This window comes from Salvelinus alpinus, chromosome 20 (genome assembly GCF_045679555.1).
Source record: "Salvelinus alpinus chromosome 20, SLU_Salpinus.1, whole genome shotgun sequence".
In the NCBI taxonomy this organism is placed as follows: domain Eukaryota; kingdom Metazoa; phylum Chordata; class Actinopteri; order Salmoniformes; family Salmonidae; genus Salvelinus; species Salvelinus alpinus.
In genome coordinates, this window is record NC_092105.1 from 23739115 (window position 1) to 23746787 (window position 7673).

The 7673-nt window shown below is 41.9% G+C and overlaps 1 protein-coding gene across 3 annotated transcripts in view; it reads right to left on the minus strand.

Annotated features, from left to right (window-relative positions):
• LOC139546527 (putative nuclease HARBI1) overlaps nucleotides 1–3580 on the minus strand; it is a 54800-nt gene extending 51220 nt beyond the window's left edge. The window contains exon 1 of one of the 3 annotated variants that reach the window (XR_011669250.1): nucleotides 2683–3577. The gene's annotated coding sequence lies outside the window, so the exon portion shown is untranslated. Of the gene's footprint in view, nucleotides 1–2682 lie in introns of all 3 variants that reach the window. The other 2 variants (XR_011669251.1, XM_071355010.1) reach the window with 2 other exon arrangements.
• Between the last annotated feature and the right edge of the window lie 4093 nt (nucleotides 3581–7673).

Sequence of the window (7673 nt, forward strand, 5' to 3'; positions counted from 1 at the left end):
GTAAATGAGAACTTGTTCTCAACTGGCCTACCTGGTTAAATAAAGGTGAAATAAAATAAAAGCACCCAAGCTAACGTTGGCTAGCTTGCTAGCTATTTCCAGACACAATTGAGAGAACAGCTCACTCTGACCATTTCACATTCTGACCAGACCGGACACGTCGCGTGCGCGAGCGTCGCAAAATAAATTTAGAAATCCATGTTATTCAATTATTGCACCCACACTGCTCGCGCACGCCAACGAGCGTCTGCGACACCAAGGGCTAAAATAGAACTCATTCCTATTTCTGACGCAAATCGCGCTGCAAGTCCTGCCTCTCCCATCTCCTCATTGGTTTATAGAAGCAGGTACCCACGTGCCATCTCCTCATTGGTTATACCCACGTGGGTGATTGAAAGACGAACTGTTTTGCCGGTAGTCGTGGTAATACTATGAAAGTTTAGATGCAATCACCATATAAGTTCAACGATGAAAAAGCCTGGAAGGAGGAGAGATGACTAGAAACGATTCGGTTGGCCGTTTTATGTGTGGATTAATTTGTCGGAGTAGAGGACCTTGTTATTTTACCTGAACTGCACAACTCAATGTTTATATCCCAGGACAAATTAGCTAGCAACAGCAAGCTAGCTAGCTAAATTGCCATACAGGTTTAGTGCTTTTCGACCTGTCCCCAAATTAATGTCATTGGTTCGGAGTTTGTTTTGATATTTTAACCTGCGTGTCGTGCTCGCGTTTGGTTTAGGGGGACGAAATAAATGTATGCACGATAGCGCGCGCGGGCCGGTTTGGGTTCCGTGTTACTCGCCCTCGTAAATGCATCAGTTATTCTGCGCTCTGGCACACTCAGACGAGAGTGCTCTGAAATGGGAGTAGATAGTCAGAATTAACAATGTCCATTGAGAACGCAGCTCGACTATACCACTTAGCTAAGAATGTCGTGAATAATCAAGTCAATAAACGTTGGTCAGTTAGATTATAGTTAATATACTGCCTGGCAAGTTCGATGTATTAGTAGCCAACTAACGTTAGGTAACGAGCTAACACCGGTAACGTAAACTCGTACATCGCCTTGGTCCGTACAATTGCCCTTATTTTAGCGCCCCAAAAACGTAATACTTCCAGATCAACTGCAATGTCAATACCATTGTAAAGCACAATTTCTCCCCTTTCCAACAGAATCAATTACATGTCCTAAAGGCTGCCCGTTTCTGCATAATTCAAGCAGGCAATGAGCCCCGTCGGGTCTTTTTAAAAATGGCGGGTGGGGAAGCGAAACTAATGTGTGATAGTGAGGAGAGATTGCTTTTTTTCACTCGATCTGTCCAACTTATCACCTTATCGCCTCTAAAATGTGAATAAAACACTATAAAGAGTTTATATAATGTGTCATTACATACCTATTTGAAGGTTTGTGTCGAATTTGAATCGGGTTTTTAGGGCAGTGCTAAAGTGATCTTAGAAGTAAACAGCGGCTTTGAGAATGATGATTGCATGCAATGATGACGCAAAAAAATTCTCGGTATCCCCCCTTACCGTCACTGTCCATTTCTTGTTTTTAAACGATGAGAGAAGTGCTACACCTGGTGGAGAGAGATTGTAAGACAGAAATAGTTGCTTTATGCGTGCTGTACGTTACGACATGAGACGTCACGATGTAACGGAGGGTCCGTTTTTTCAACTTTTCTCCAATACTATAGAGCCATTACCATGTCGATCAACGCTTGAATAGAAACCTAGTTCACACCCCCGATTTTGAAGTCAACACAGTCGCTACAGTCCCATTAGTTTTCTTTGTAGCCTCGTTTGAATGTTGCGGTTGCGCACATTTGTACGGAATGGGAATGGGTTGAGTTTACATTACATACTGCTGTACTGCTAATCAGTTCGTAAGGAGCTAACAAATTGTCAGCCAACATAACGTGTAACGTAACCTATATGAAAAGTCATTACATTGCACAACATGTTCTTAACATTTGTCATAATTAGTTTAAACAATAAATTTGTATCCGCTCTCGTAATTTGTTTAAGCATTGAATTTGTATCCGCTCCCGTCGGACTTCGTCAGCATATTTTCCGCCATTTTCTTAAAATCTGAAAACGTTCAAGTCACGCCCATTTTCTGAAGAGAAGTGGGGGGGGTGCTATACCACAGATAGAACAATGAGACAGATCTTTCACTGGATGTATAAATGTGACGCATCCGCTTGGTGTTCCCACTTCGGCTATACTGTTAGTTACATATCTACCACCTGACCTGTTTGAGTCAATAAAATAGCTGACAGACCAAAAAAACTCATATTTATTCTAAGTATAAGTATTTTTTTTACAACGCTAATACAAACCTGAGGGGGTAACTGAACCTTTTCAACAAAGGGCTAAAATAACACCCCCACCACCACTCCCTTCCGTCAGCAAGCAGCACTGCCTCACGTCCGCCATTAGAGAGCGAGCGAAACAATGCGAGAGCAGGGCAATGTCACAGATAGAACAATGAGGGTTAGTTGCAAATATTTGGTAATATAGTAACCTCCCACGGCAGGCCAGAAAAGGAGATAAACAAATGTTGACTTCTTAACACAGCGACTCAAGGGAGCCCGTGGTCATATAGCTAACACCTAAGCACGTGTTGCAACGTTGACTAATTAACCGTAAAATTGGAATAAACGTCTATGACGTTCTTACCGGAGGAGTAGAGCTTGAAACGATATAGCTAGCGCCACTGTTGTGCCCTGAGATAAATCGAGGATAGCATGCGCCCAGGGTTGCCAGATCAAGCTGCAATTTCTAGCCCACTGACCACTCAAAACCCACCTGAAAGGCCTAAAACTAGCCCCCCAAAAATGTATAACAGCAAGAGAGGAGTTGCCATATCTATACAATAAACCCTTTTCCCATAACGTTACCGAGACAATTAAGAAGGAATAATATAGTAACTTGTAACGACGTTGGAAGCAAAATTCGGGTTTCAAAATAATAATTATTGCAAGCTATATGACATTGCTTAAACATAATAATAGCAGTCAAACGAGTTAAATCGACATCCATTAATGGAAAATGATCTGGCAAGTTTATAAAGGGGGAAATTATATTTTCTCTTGCCACATATTCAAATTCCTTTATTATGGCATAAGGGGTATGGTATATGGCCAATATACCACGGCTAAGGGCTGTTTTTTACTCAGGATGCAATGTGGAGTGCCTGGATTCAGCCGTTAGTCATGGTATATTGGCCATATACCACATATCCCCGGGGGGCCTTATTGCTATTATAAACTGGTTACCACTGTAATTAGAACAGTAAAATGTATACCAAGGCTTTCAGCCAATCAGCATTAAGGGCTCGAACCAGGTTTATAAATGTAAAGTTTGAGTGATGAAAGTTGGACTGAGGATCTCAATCTCTGAGCAAGAAACACTTGGATGAACATAAAAAACAAATGTTAGTCTATTTTCTGGCAATTGTGCTGCTATGTGCCAGCCTACAAACCGTTATAAATGGCCCATTTTCGAGATTGACTGGTCATTCCAATAGGCATAGGCTACAGGTAGCCTATAGCCCCTGATAGGCCTACATCTAATTTCAGATAGTTTACAGTAGCCTAGACAAGATGTAGGCAAGATATAAAGTGAACGATTTAGCAGCTTGATTAGTTCAAATTAACAGACACATTTATTAATGAATTTTGCAATAAAAAATGCTTGTTTCCCAAATAGCCTGCTGCAACAGGGGTCATAATTTAAGTCACTGAATATTAATAATATGTATATGAACTGAATATGCTTGTCAACAACAGTCAGTGGTTATTTTGGGGGGAATTTGTTGTAGTCTACCCGTAGCCTAATCTGACTACTGTTACCGTCAATTTAATTTGTTAATAATAACACATGGCTACAACAACAAACTGAAGTCATAGGCTATTTATTACATTTGTTCACCAGCTCCAGGTAGGCTACACAAATGGCACAATTTGATTCGCAATGACTCCAGTGATATCTTAATTTCAACATATTTATTGTATCAAATGGTTGCCTACAATGGCATATTCATTAATAGCTTACTTGATGGCTAGCAGAGGCAAATGTATATTTTTACAAATTACTTTTCCTCATAAAATGAACTACGCGAGGGAGTTCCATAACTTCCATTTCAAATTCACTCGGGCAACCCCTGAGAACCAAGACCTGAGCATGCATAAAGCACTTCGCTTGATACCGTTTTCTTTAAGCAGTCATAGAGAATGCACTTTAAACCCCCCCCCCCCCCCCCGAGCGAATTTATATAATGCGCCCAAAGTCGTTTTCCAGTGTTTTGTTTACATTATTTATTGATGTGTTTCAGTTCTAGCGTATTGCTATGTTTTATGGAAAAAGAGTTGGAAATAGCCTACCTACAACTGGTAAGAAGTTGTCACAACGTGAACGCGTGCAGCTCTCCTCTTGCTCACGTGACTCAGCCAAGAACTGTAGTGCTCTCTCAACACACCCCCACCCGCCTTCCCCACCGCTCACGCACTCACTCAGCAACAGCCTGCCTCAGTTAGCGGTAAGTGATATGTATATTTTTTAAGAGAAATGCCATGGCAGCCGCGGTACAATTTATAAATAGCCCAAAAACCCGCGGCCAATACATTTTCATCCGCAACATCGTTGTCAAAGAAGCCCAATGCAGGAAAACCACGAACGTGGCAACGCTGCATGCGCCCCAAAGTAGAGACGTTGTCTTAGATGGGATTTACCAGGGGTTGGCATCCAACGTCAATGGTGCATTACTGCCTCCTACTGTGCTGGAGTGTGGGCCAGAGACCGTTGTGTTTTCTTAATTAGATTTGTTCAACTCCTGCGTCCTTCCTCAGACCTCCTTTTTTCGAAAAGGTCTACGTTTATCGAGGAGAGGGAAAGTGGACGAAAATGCACTTGTATGAAAGGGTTAAACTAGTCAGGTAGCCTAGTGGTTAGAGCGTTGGACTAGTAACCGAAAGGTTGCAAGATCGAATCCCCGAGCTGACAAGGTAAAAATCTGTCGTTCTGCCCCTTGAACAAGGCAGTTAACCCACTGTTCCTAGTCCGTCATTGAAAATAAGAATTTGTTCTTAACTGACTTGTCTAGTTAAATAAAGGTAAAAAAGAATCAGTGGCGACCCGTCATGTGGGGCAGAGCCCCACCTATTTAGCTAAAATAAATATATATATACAGTATATCTTATTTGTTTCTAGTTCCCTGTTTTGCATGTTATTTTGGCATTAATACGTGTCACATATCAGTTTGCAAATGGTTCTGTGGTGATAGGGCAGCCAGCAGAAAATAAGAAGCGTAGGGGTTGGTAATGTTCTCTAGTTGCGACGTGACTGGCTCAGTGTTCTGTCACTCATGGGGACACTACCTCACTGCAAAATCTACGAGAGCTCAAAAATTCAAGCCCCTTGGGTGCTGCCATAGATTTACATTAGAAGTGCCAATCCAGGAAGGCTCAAGGTTATTGGCCACAGATAAAATGATGACAAATCACATTATATCTACTGTAGCTTTGATTGGGCTGATCATGTCAACATCATACTTTCAAAATCTTAGCTAGCAAGCTAGACAAGCAGTCATCATCATGAATCAATACAACAGTCTACTGGCAAATCCTTTTCAATCCTTGTCATATGAAGAGCAATTATAGATAAAACGTATTGGTGCTCATCGGCCATTGGACATAAATGGCCTGCTATTCAGTGGAGTGGGTGTGGGGTCCAAGTCTGGGTTTAAGGGTCTCTTTTCCAAACTTAAAACGATAAACATTCACATCCAACACCATAGGTCAGAAAATGTTGAATACATTGGCCATGCTGTCAATCCAGCATGATTTCTGCCACATTCAAAACAACTGGAAACACAGAACTGGGAATCTCAGACTTCAGTGAGTTCCAGGCAGCTGGGAACTTGGAAAACAAGCTCCGACTTGGAAAATATGTATTGAACAGTCATCCAACTCAGAATTCCAAGTCGGAAACTCTGGCCTCTTTCTAGAGCTCCGACCTGAAGATCACTGACGTCATGATTCAACCTTGTTTTTTTCAGAGTTCCCAGTTGTCTTGAAAGCACCATAAAGCCAGAGAATGCGAGACTTTGATGACTAAATTTGCCCACAAGAAGGATCTGAGCACAGCACACCAAGGTGAGTCCAAAAATGTCTTGTATGCTGCTGCATAAATGTAATATGTCTTAATCAAAATTAGTGCCTCGTCGTTCCCTTATGCTATAGTTTGTACATCTCAATTGTCAGAAGAAACCAGATTTGTTTAAACAAGTCAGCCATATCAGCTATGTTTTTTTTTTAAAGGCAGTAAATGAGGCTGAGTGAACTGTTTTGTTGCCAGACAAGGCTCCACTGATAGCCAGCTGTAGCAGTGGTAAGGATTCACTCCATGGTGCTGAAAAGAAAGCTCTGCTGTTGGGACAGCTTTATGTAGGGCTTAACAGTTTGTGGGCACCGTTTGTCACCGTTATAGTAGCATTCATGTACTGATTAGTCTTGTGGCTTTGCATCTATGTTTTTTTGTTTTCCCCACCAAGATTTACATGCTAAAATCGCCACTTAACATAACCCTTAACATTTTACATTTCAACTTGGGTAGGGACATCCAAAGGATCCCAGATAACACGAACCATATGAAATAACTCTCCTCCGAACGCAAAATGTGGAATGCCAAAATAAATGTATAAAGTGATACATTTAGCTAGTTGTGCAAGACATTGTATAGATGCAACTTTTAATGTTTGCATCCTTTTCTCCATCGAGAAAACATACCTGATTCAAAGGGGGTGTGGCAGATTTCAAAACTCTTCCAGGAAGGACTGATAGGTTACGCTTGTGCTTCTGTGCCTACATTTGACATACAGTGGGGAGAACAAGTATTTGATACACTGCCGATTTTGCAGGTTTTCCTACTTAGAAAGCATGTAGAGGTCTGTAATTTTTATCATAGGTACACTTCAACTGAGACAGAATCAAAAAAATCCAGAAAATCATTGTATGATTTTTAAGTAATTAATTTGCATTTTATTGCATGACATAAGTATTTGATCACCTACCAACCAGTAAGAATTCCGGCTCTCCCAGACCTGTTAGTTTTTCTTTAAGCCCTCCTGTTCTCCACTCATTACCTGTATTAACTGCACCTGTTTGAAGTCGTTACCTGTATAAGACACCTGTCCACACACTCATTCAAACAGACTCCAACCTCTCCACAATGGCCAAGACCAGAGAGCTGTGTAAGGACATCAGGGTTAGAATTGTAAACCTGCACAAGGCTGGGATGGGCTACAGGACAATAGGCAAGCAGCTTGGTGAGAAGGCAACAACTGTTGGCGCAATTATTAGAAAATGGAAGAAGTTCAAGATGACGGTCAATCACCCTCGGTCTGGGGCTCCATGCAAGATCTCACCTCGTGGGGCATCAATGATCATGAGGAAGGTGAGGGATCAGCCCAGAACTACACGGCAGGACCTGGTCAATGACCTGAAGAGAGCTGGGACCACAGTCTCAAAGAAAACCATTAGTAACACACTACGCCGTCATGGATTAAAATCCTGCAGCGCGCGCAAGGTCCCCCTGCTCAAGCCAGCGCATGTCCAGGCCCGTCTGAAGTTTGCCAATGACCATCTGGATGACCCAGAGGAGGAATGGGA